At 33.9% G+C, this 11,879-nt stretch overlaps 1 protein-coding gene across 1 annotated transcript in view; it reads right to left on the bottom strand.

Annotated features, from left to right (window-relative positions):
- mrnip (MRN complex interacting protein) overlaps window positions 1–11,879 on the bottom strand; it is a 43,857-nt gene that overhangs the window by 11,966 nt on the left and 20,012 nt on the right. The window lies entirely within an intron of this gene.

The following is an 11,879-nucleotide window of genomic DNA, read 5'->3' as shown; positions in this document are numbered from 1 at the left end:
ATGTTACAAAAACAGCCAAAAACGCCATATTTTGGAATGTCGAAAAAATGACCCAAAAAACACCAAGGCTATAGTATGGCAAAAATGTCAAAAAATGACATGTCCCAAAAACACCTTAAATGACCCTGAAACTGCATTAAATAGCGTGCAAAGACACTCCACAGCATTGAATGTTGCAAAAACGGAAAAAAACCACCATATTTTAGAATGTCGAAAAAATGACCCAAAAAAACAACAAGTCTATAGTATAGCAATAATGTCAAAAAATGACATGTCCCAAAAACAGTTGAAAACACCTTAAAATTGCATTAAATAGCGTGCAAAGACACACCATAGCATAGAATGTTACAAAAACAGCCAAAAACGCCATATTTTGGAATGTCGAAAAAATGACAAAAAAAAAGCAAGGCTATAGTATGGCAAAAATGTCAAAAAATGACATGTCCCAAAAACAGCTGGAAACACCTTAAAACTGCAGTAAATAGCGTGCAAAGACACGCCATACCATTGAATGTTGCAAAAACAGAAAAAAACACCATATTTTAGAATGTCGAAAAAATGACCCAAAAAACACCAAGGCTATAGTATGGCAAAAATGTCAAAAAATGACATGTCCCAAAAACAGCTGGAAACACCTTAAAACTGCAGTAAATAGCGTGCAAAGACACGCCATACCATTGAATGTTGCAAAAACGGGAAAGAAACACCATGTTTTGGAATGTCGAAAAAATGACAAAAAAAGCAAGGCTATAGTATGGCAAAAATGTCAAAAAAAGACATGTCCCAAAAACACCTTAAATGACCCTGAAACTGCATTAAATAGCATGCAAAGACACGCCATACCATTGAATGTTGCAAAAACAGAAAAAAACACCATATTTTAGAGTGTCAAAAATGACCCAAAAACAACAAGGCTATAGTATGGCAAAATGTCAAAAAATGACATGTCCCAAAAAAAGTTGAAAACACCTTAAAATTGCATTAAATAGCGTGCAAAGACACGCCATAGCATTGAATGTTGCAAAAACAGAAAAAAACACCATATTTTAGAATGTCGAAAAAATGACCCAAAAAACACCAAGGCTATAGTATGGCAAAAATATCAAAAAATGACATGTCCCAAAAACAGCTGGAAACACCTTAAAACTGCAGTAAATAGCGTGCAAAGAAACGCCATACCATTGAATGTTGCAAAAACGGGAAAGAAACACCATGTTTTGGAATGTCGAAAAAATGACCCAAAAAACACCAAGGCTATAGTATGGCAAAAATGTCAAAAAATGACATGTCCCAAAAACAGTTGAAAACACCTTAAAATTGCATCAAATAGCGTGCAAAGACACACCATAGCATAGAATATTACAAAAACAGCCAAAAACGCCATATTTTGGAATGTCGAAAAAATGACAAAAAAAAAGCAAGGCTATAGTATGGCAAAAATGTCAAAAAATGACGTGTCCCAAAAACAAATGAAAACACCTTAAAACTGCAGTAAATAGCGTGCAAAGACACGCCATAGCATTGAATGTTGCAAAAACGGGAAAAAAAAAACATGTTTTGGAATGTCGAAAAAATGACCAAAAAAAAGCAAGGCTATAGTATGGCAAAAATGTCAAAAAATGACATGTCCCAAAAACAGCTGGAAACACCTTAAAACTGCATTAAATAGCGTGCAAAGACACGCCATATCATTGAATGTTGCAAAAACGGAAAAAAAACACCATATTTTGGAATGTCGAAAAAAATGACCCAAAAACACCAAGGCTATAGTATGGCAAAATGTCAAAAAATGACATGTCCCAAAAACAGCTGGAAACACCTTAAAACTGCAGTAAATAGCGTGCAAAGACACGCCATACCATTGAATGTTGCAAAAACAGAAAAAAACACCATATTTTAGAATGTCGAAAAAATGACCCAAAAAAACAACAAGGCTATAGTATGGCAAAAATGTCAAAAAATGACATGTCCCAAAAACAAATGAAAACACCTTAAAACTGCAGTAAATAGCGTGCAAAGACACACCATAGCATAGAATATTACAAAAACAGCCAAAAACGCCATATTTTGGAATGTCGAAAAAATGACAAAAAAAAGCAAGGCTATAGTATGGCAAAAATGTCAAAAAATGACATGTCCCAAAAACAAATGAAAACACCTTAAAACTGCAGTAAATAGCGTGCAAAGACACGCCATAGCATTGAATGTTGCAAAAACGGGAAAAAAAAAACATGTTTTGGAATGTCGAAAAAATGACAAAAAAAGCAAGGCTATAGTATGGCAAAAATGTCAAAAAATGACATTTCCCAAAAACAGTTGAAAACACCTTAAAACTGCAGTTAATTGCGTGCAAAGACACGCCATAGCATTGAATGTTGCAAAAACAGAAAAAAACACCATATTTTAGAATGTCGAAAAATTGACCCAAAAAACACCAAGGCTATAGTATGGCAAAATGTCAAAATGACATGTCCCAAAAACAGCTGGAAACACCTTAAAACTGCAGTAAATAGCGTGCAAAGACACGCCATACCATTGAATGTTGCAAAAACAGAAAAAAACACCATATTTTAGAATGTCGAAAAAATGACCCAAAAAACAACAAGGCTATAATATGACAAAAATGTCAAAAAATGACATGTCCCAAAAACAAATGAAAACACCTTAAAACTGCAGTAAATAGCGTGCAAAGACACGCCATAGCATTGAATGTTGCAAAAACGGAAAAAAACACCATATTTTGGAATGTCGAAAAAAATGACCCAAACAGCAAGGCTATAGTATGGCAAAAATGTCAAAAAAAGACATGTCCCAAAAACACCTTAAATGACCCTGAAACTGCATTAAATAGCATGCAAAGACACGCCATACCATTGAATGTTGCAAAAACAGAAAAAAACACCATATTTTAGAATGTCGAAAAAATGACCCAAAAAAACAACAAGGCTATAGTATGGCAAAAATGTCAAAAAATGACATGTCCCAAAAAAAGTTGAAAACACCTTAAAATTGCATTAAATAGCGTGCAAAGACACGCCATAGCATTGAATGTTGCAAAAACAGAAAAAAACACCATATTTTAGAATGTCGAAAAAAATGACCCAAAAAACACCAAGGCTATAGTATGGCAAAAATGTCAAAAAATGACATGTCCCAAAAACACCTTAAATGACCCTGAAACTGCATTAAATAGCGTGCAAAGACACTCCATAGCATTGAATGTTGCAAAAACGGAAAAAAACACCATATTTTGGAATGTCGAAAAAATGACAAAAAAAAGCAAGGCTATAGTATGGCAAAAATGTCAAAAAATGACATGTCCCAAAAACAAATGAAAACACCTTAAAATTGCATTAAATAGCGTGCAAAGACACACCATAGCATAGAATGTTACAAAAACAGCCAAAAACGCCATATTTTGGAATGTCGAAAAAATGACAAAAAAAAGCAAGGCTATAGTATGGCAAAAATGTCAAAAAATGACATGTCCCAAAAACAAATGAAAACACCTTAAAACTGCATTAAATAGAGTGCAAAGACACGCCATAGCATTGAATGTTGCAAAAACGGGAAAAAAAAAACATGTTTTGGAATGTCGAAAAAATGACAAAAAAAAAGCAAGGCTATAGTATGGCAAAAATGTCAAAAAATGACATGTCCCAAAAACAAATGAAAACACCTTAAAACTGCAGTAAATAGCGTGCAAAGACACGCCATAGCATTGAATGTTGCAAAAACGGAAAAAAACACCATATTTTGGAATGTCGAAAAAAATGACCCAAACAGCAAGGCTATAGTATGGCAAAAATGTCAAAAAAAGACATGTCCCAAAAACACCTTAAATGACCCTGAAACTGCATTAAATAGCATGCAAAGACACGCCATACCATTGAATGTTGCAAAAACAGAAAAAAACACCATATTTTAGAATGTCGAAAAAATGACCCAAAAAAACAACAAGGCTATAGTATGGCAAAAATGTCAAAAAATGACATGTCCCAAAAAAAGTTGAAAACACCTTAAAATTGCATTAAATAGCGTGCAAAGACACGCCATAGCATTGAATGTTGCAAAAACAGAAAAAAACACCATATTTTAGAATGTCGAAAAAATGACCCAAAAAACACCAAGGCTATAGTATGGCAAAAATGTCAAAAAATGACATGTCCCAAAAACACCTTAAATGACCCTGAAACTGCATTAAATAGCGTGCAAAGACACTCCATAGCATTGAATGTTGCAAAAACGGAAAAAAACACCATATTTTAGAATGTCGAAAAAATGACCCAAAAAACACCAAGGCTATAGTATGGCAAAAATGTCAAAAAATGACATGTCCCAAAAACAGTTGAAAACACCTTAAAATTGCATCAAATAGCGTGCAAAGACACACCATAGCATAGAATATTACAAAAACAGCCAAAAACGCCATATTTTGGAATGTCGAAAAAATGACAAAAAAAAGCAAGGCTATAGTATGGCAAAAATGTCAAAAAATGACATGTCCCAAAAACAAATGAAAACACCTTAAAATTGCATTAAATAGCGTGCAAAGACACACCATAGCATAGAATGTTACAAAAACAGCCAAAACGCCATATTTTGGAATGTCGAAAAAAAGACAAAAAAAAGCAAGGCTATAGTATGGCAAAAATGTCAAAAAATGACATGTCCCAAAAACAAATGAAAACACCTTAAAACTGCATTAAATAGAGTGCAAAGACACGCCATAGCATTGAATGTTGCAAAAACGGGAAAAAAAAAACATGTTTTGGAATGTCGAAAAAATGACAAAAAAAAAGCAAGGCTATAGTATGGCAAAAATGTCAAAAAATGACATGTCCCAAAAACAGTTGAAAACACCTTAAAACTGCAGTAAATAGCGTGCAAAGACACACCATAGCATAGAATATTACAAAAACAGCCAAAAACGCCATATTTTGGAATGTCGAAAAAATGACAAAAAAAAGCAAGGCTATAGTATGGCAAAAATGTCAAAAAATGACATGTCCCAAAAACAAATGAAAACACCTTAAAATTGCATTAAATAGCGTGCAAAGACACACCATAGCATAGAATGTTACAAAAACAGCCAAAAACGCCATATTTTGGAATGTCGAAAAATGACAAAAAAAAGCAAGGCTATAGTATGGCAAAATGTCAAAAATGACATGTCCCAAAAACAAATGAAAACACCTTAAAACTGCATTAAATAGAGTGCAAAGACACGCCATAGCATTGAATGTTGCAAAACGGGAAAAAAAACATGTTTTGGAATGTCGAAAAAATGACAAAAAAAGCAAGGCTATAGTATGGCAAAATGTCAAAATGACATGTCCCAAAAACAGTTGAAAACACCTTAAAACTGCAGTAAATAGCGTGCAAAGACACGCCATAGCATTGAATGTTGCAAAAACAGAAAAAAACACCATATTTTAGAATGTCGAAAAAATGACCCAAAAAACACCAAGGCTATAGTATGGCAAAAATGTCAAAAAATGACATGTCCCAAAAACAGCTGGAAACACCTTAAAACTGCAGTAAATAGCGTGCAAAGACACGCCATACCATTGAATGTTGCAAAACAGAAAAAACACCATATTTTAGAATGTCGAAAAAATGACCCAAAAAAACAACAAGGCTATAGTATGGCAAAAATGTCAAAAAATGACATGTCCCAAAAACAAATGAAAACACCTTAAAACTGCAGTAAATAGCGTGCAAAGACACGCCATAGCATTGAATGTTGCAAAAACGGAAAAAAACACCATATTTTGGAATGTCGAAAAAAATGACCCAAACAGCAAGGCTATAGTATGGCAAAAATGTCAAAAATGACAAGTCCCAAAAACAGCTGGAAACAACTTAAAACTGCAGTAAATAGCGTGCAAAGACACTCCATAGCATTGAATGTTGCAAAAACAGAAAAAAAAACCATCTTTTAGAAGGTCGAAAAAATGACCCAAACAAACAACAAGGCTATAGTATGGCAAAATGTCAAAAATGACATGTCCCAAAAACAGTTAAATGACCCTGAAACTGCATTAAATAGCGTGCAAAGACACTCCATAGCATTGAATGTTGCAAAAACGGAAAAAAACACCATATTTTGGAATGTCGAAAAAAATGACCCAAACAGCAAGGCTATAGTATGGCAAAAATGTCAAAAAAAGACATGTCCCAAAAACACCTTAAATGACCCTGAAACTGCATTAAATAGCATGCAAAGACACGCCATACCATTGAATGTTGCAAAAACAGAAAAAAACACCATATTTTAGAATGTCGAAAAAATGACCCAAAAAACACCAAGGCTATAGTATGGCAAAAATGTCAAAAAATGACATGTCCCAAAAACAGCTGGAAACACCTTAAAACTGCAGTAAATAGCGTGCAAAGACACGCCATACCATTGAATGTTGCAAAAACGGGAAAGAAACACCATGTTTTGGAATGTCGAAAAAATGACCCAAAAAACACCAAGGCTATAGTATGGCAAAAATGTCAAAAAATGACATGTCCCAAAAACAGTTGAAAACACCTTAAAATTGCATCAAATAGCGTGCAAAGACACACCATAGCATAGAATATTACAAAAACAGCCAAAAACGCCATATTTTGGAATGTCGAAAAAATGACAAAAAAAAGCAAGGCTATAGTATGGCAAAAATGTCAAAAAATGACATGTCCCAAAAACAAATGAAAACACCTTAAAACTGCAGTAAATAGCGTGCAAAGACACGCCATAGCATTGAATGTTGCAAAAACGGGAAAAAAAAAACATGTTTTGGAATGTCGAAAAAATGACCAAAAAAAAGCAAGGCTATAGTATGGCAAAAATGTCAAAAAATGACATGTCCCAAAAACAGCTGGAAACACCTTAAAACTGCAGTAAATAGCGTGCAAAGACACGCCATACCATTGAATGTTGCAAAAACAGAAAAAAACACCATATTTTAGAATGTCGAAAAAATGACCCAAAAAACACCAAGGCTATAGTATGGCAAAAATGTCAAAAAATGACATGTCCCAAAAACAGCTGGAAACACCTTAAAACTGCAGTAAATAGCGTGCAAAGACACGCCATACCATTGAATGTTGCAAAAACAGAAAAAAACACCATATTTTAGAATGTCGAAAAAATGACCCAAAAAACAACAAGGCTATAGTATGGCAAAATGTCAAAAATGACATGTCCAAAAACAGTTGAAAACACCTTAAAACTGCAGTAAATAGCGTGCAAAGACACGCCATAGCATTGAATGTTGCAAAAACGGAAAAAAACACCATATTTTGGAATGTCGAAAAAAATGACCCAAACAGCAAGGCTATAGTATGGCAAAAATGTCAAAAAAAGACATGTCCCAAAAACACCTTAAATGACCCTGAAACGGCATTAAATAGCGCGCAAAGACACGCCATAGCATTGAATGTTGCAAAACAGAAAAACACCATATTTTAGAATGTCGAAAAAATGACCCAAAAAAACAACAAGGCTATAGTATGGCAAAATGTCAAAAATGACATGTCCCAAAAACAGTTGAAAACACCTTAAAATTGCATTAAATAGCGTGCAAAGACACGCCATAGCATTGAATGTTGCAAAAACGGAAAAAAACACCATATTTTAGAATGTCGAAAAAATGACCCAAAAAACACCAAGGCTATAGTATGGCAAAAATGTCAAAAAATGACATGTCCCAAAAACAGTTGAAAACACCTTAAAATTGCATCAAATAGCGTGCAAAGACACACCATAGCATAGAATATTACAAAAACAGCCAAAAACGCCATATTTTGGAATGTCGAAAAAATGACAAAAAAAAGCAAGGCTATAGTATGGCAAAAATGTCAAAAAATGACATGTCCCAAAAACAAATGAAAACACCTTAAAATTGCATTAAATAGCGTGCAAAGACACACCATAGCATAGAATGTTACAAAAACAGCCAAAAACGCCATATTTTGGAATGTCGAAAAAATGACAAAAAAAAAGCAAGGCTATAGTATGGCAAAAATGTCAAAAAATGACATGTCCCAAAAACAAATGAAAACACCTTAAAACTGCATTAAATAGAGTGCAAAGACACGCCATAGCATTGAATGTTGCAAAAACGGGAAAAAAAAAACATGTTTTGGAATGTCGAAAAAATGACAAAAAAAAAGCAAGGCTATAGTATGGCAAAAATGTCAAAAAATGACATGTCCCAAAAACAGTTGAAAACACCTTAAAACTGCAGTAAATAGCGTGCAAAGACACGCCATAGCATTGAATGTTGCAAAAACAGAAAAAAACACCATATTTTAGAATGTCGAAAAAATGACCCAAAAAACACCAAGGCTATAGTATGGCAAAAATGTCAAAAAATGACATGTCCCAAAAACAGCTGGAAACACCTTAAAACTGCAGTAAATAGCGTGCAAAGACACGCCATACCATTGAATGTTGCAAAAACAGAAAAAAACACCATATTTTAGAATGTCGAAAAAATGACCCAAAAAAACAACAAGGCTATAGTATGGCAAAAATGTCAAAAAATGACATGTCCCAAAAACAAATGAAAACACCTTAAAACTGCAGTAAATAGCGTGCAAAGACACGCCATAGCATTGAATGTTGCAAAAACGGAAAAAAACACCATATTTTGGAATGTCGAAAAAAATGACCCAAACAGCAAGGCTATAGTATGGCAAAAATGTCAAAAATGACATGTCCCAAAAACAGCTGGAAACACCTTAAAACTGCAGTAAATAGCGTGCAAAGACACTCCATAGCATTGAATGTTGCAAAAACGGAAAAAAACACCATATTTTGGAATGTCGAAAAAAATGACCCAAACAGCAAGGCTATAGTATGGCAAAAATGTCAAAAAATGACATGTCCCAAAAACACCTTAAATGACCCTGAAACTGCATTAAATAGCGTGCAAAGACACTCCATAGCATTGAATGTTGCAAAAACGGAAAAAAAACACCATATTTTGGAATGTCGAAAAAAATGACCCAAACAGCAAGGCTATAGTATGGCAAAAATGTCAAAAAATGACATGTCCCAAAAACACCTTAAATGACCCTGAAACTGCATTAAATAGCATGCAAAGACACGCCATACCATTGAATGTTGCAAAAACAGAAAAAAACACCATATTTTAGAATGTCGAAAAAATGACCCAAAAAAACAACAAGGCTATAGTATGGCAAAAATGTCAAAAAATGACATGTCCCAAAAACAGTTGAAAACACCTTAAAACTGCAGTAAATAGCGTGCAAAGACACGCCATAGCATTGAATGTTGCAAAAACAGAAAAAAACACCATATTTTGGAATGTCGAAAAAATGACCCAAAAAACACCAAGGCTATAGTATGGCAAAAATGTCAAAAAATGACATGTCCCAAAAACAGTTGAAAACACCTTAAAATTGCATCAAATAGCGTGCAAAGACACACCATAGCATAGAATATTACAAAAACAGCCAAAAACGCCATATTTTGGAATGTCGAAAAAATGACAAAAAAAAGCAAGGCTATAGTATGGCAAAAATGTCAAAAAATGACATGTCCCAAAAACAAATGAAAACACCTTAAAACTGTATTAAATAGCGTGCAAAGACACGCCATAGCATTGAATGTTGCAAAAACGGGAAAAAAAAACATGTTTTGGAATGTCGAAAAAATGACAAAAAAAAAGCAAGGCTATAGTATGGCAAAAATGTCAAAAAATGACATGTCCCAAAAACAGTTGAAAACACCTTAAAACTGCAGTAAATAGCGTGCAAAGACACGCCATAGCATTGAATGTTGCAAAAACAGAAAAAAACACCATATTTTAGAATGTCGAAAAAATGACCCAAAAAACACCAAGGCTATAGTATGGCAAAAATGTCAAAAAATGACATGTCCCAAAAACAGCTGGAAACACCTTAAAACTGCAGTAAATAGCGTGCAAAGACACGCCATACCATTGAATGTTGCAAAAACAGAAAAAAACACCATATTTTAGAATGTCGAAAAATGACCCAAAAACAACAAGGCTATAGTATGGCAAAATGTCAAAAATGACATGTCCCAAAAACAAATGAAAACACCTTAAAACTGCAGTAAATAGCGTGCAAAGACACGCCATAGCATTGAATGTTGCAAAACGGAAAAAACACCATATTTTGGAATGTCGAAAAATGACCCAAACAGCAAGGCTATAGTATGGCAAAAATGTCAAAAAATGACATGTCCCAAAAACACCTTAAATGACCCTGAAACTGCATTAAATAGCATGCAAAGACACGCCATACCATTGAATGTTGCAAAAACAGAAAAAAACACCATATTTTAGAATGTCGAAAAAATGACCCAAAAAAACAACAAGGCTATAGTATGGCAAAAATGTCAAAAAATGACATGTCCCAAAAACAGTTGAAAACACCTTAAAATTGCATTAAATAGCGTGCAAAGACACGCCATAGCATTGAATGTTGCAAAAACAGAAAAAAACACCATATTTTAGAATGTCGAAAAAATGACCCAAAAAACACCAAGGCTATAGTATGGCAAAAATGTCAAAAAATGACATGTCCCAAAAACAGTTGAAAACACCTTAAAATTGCATTAAATAGCGTGCAAAGACACACCATAGCATTGAATGTTACAAAAACAGAAAAAAACACCATATTTTGGAATGTCGAAAAAATGACCCAAAAAAAACCAAGGTTATAGTATGGCAAAAATGTCAAAAAATGACATGTCCCAAAAAAAAATGAAAACACCTTAAAATTGCATTAAATAGCGTGCAAAAACACACCATAGCATAGAATGTTACAAAACAGCCAAAAAAACATATATTTTGGAATGTCGAAAAAAATGACAAAAAAAGCAAGGCTATAGTATGGCAAAATGTCAAAAAATGACATGTCCCTAAAACAGTTGAAAACACCTTAAAACTGCATTAAATAGCGTGCAAAGACACGCCATAGCATTGAATGTTGCAAAAACGGGAAAAAAACACCATGTTTTGGAATGTCGAAAAAATGACAAAAAAAAGCAAGGCTATAGTATGGCAAAAATGTCAAAAAATGACATGTCCCAAAAACAGTTGAAAACACCTTAAAACTGCAGTAAATAGCGTGCAAAGACACGCCATAGCATTGAATGTTGCAAAAACAGAAAAAAACACCATATTTTAGAATGTCGAAAAAATGACCCAAAAAACACCAAGGCTATAGTATGGCAAAAATGTCAAAAAATGACATGTCCCAAAAACAGCTGGAAACACCTTAAAACTGCAGTAAATAGCGTGCAAAGACACGCCATACCATTGAATGTTGCAAAAACAGAAAAAAACACCATATTTTAGAATGTCGAAAAAATGACCCAAAAAAACAACAAGGCTATAGTATGGCAAAAATGTCAAAAAATGACATGTCCCAAAAACAGTTGAAAACACCTTAAAATTGCATTAAATAGCGTGCAAAGACACACCATAGCATAGAATGTTGCAAAACAAAAACACCATATTTTGGAATGTCGAAAAATGACAAAAAAAAACAACAAGGCTATAGTATGGCAAAAATGTCAAAAAATGACATGTCCCAAAAACAGCTGGAAACACCTTAAAACTGCATTAAATAGCGTGCAAAGACACGCCATATCATTGAATGTTGCAAAAACGGGAAAAAACACCATGTTTTGGAATGTCGAAAAAATGACAAAAAAAAAGCAAGGCTATAGTATGGCAAAAATGTCAAAAAATGACATGTCCCAAAAACAGTTGAAAACACCTTAAAATTGCATTAAATAGCGTGCAAAGACACGCCATAGCATTGAATGTTGTAGAAAAGAAGACAAAAACACCATATTTTAGAATGTCGAAAAAATGACCCAAAAA

This window comes from Plectropomus leopardus, chromosome 8, assembly GCF_026936395.1.
Source record: "Plectropomus leopardus strain MGB_pleo_1.0 chromosome 8, ASM2693639v1, whole genome shotgun sequence".
Taxonomy (NCBI): Eukaryota; Metazoa; Chordata; class Actinopteri; order Perciformes; family Serranidae; genus Plectropomus; species Plectropomus leopardus.
This window is presented reverse-complemented; position numbering and strand designations above follow the sequence as displayed.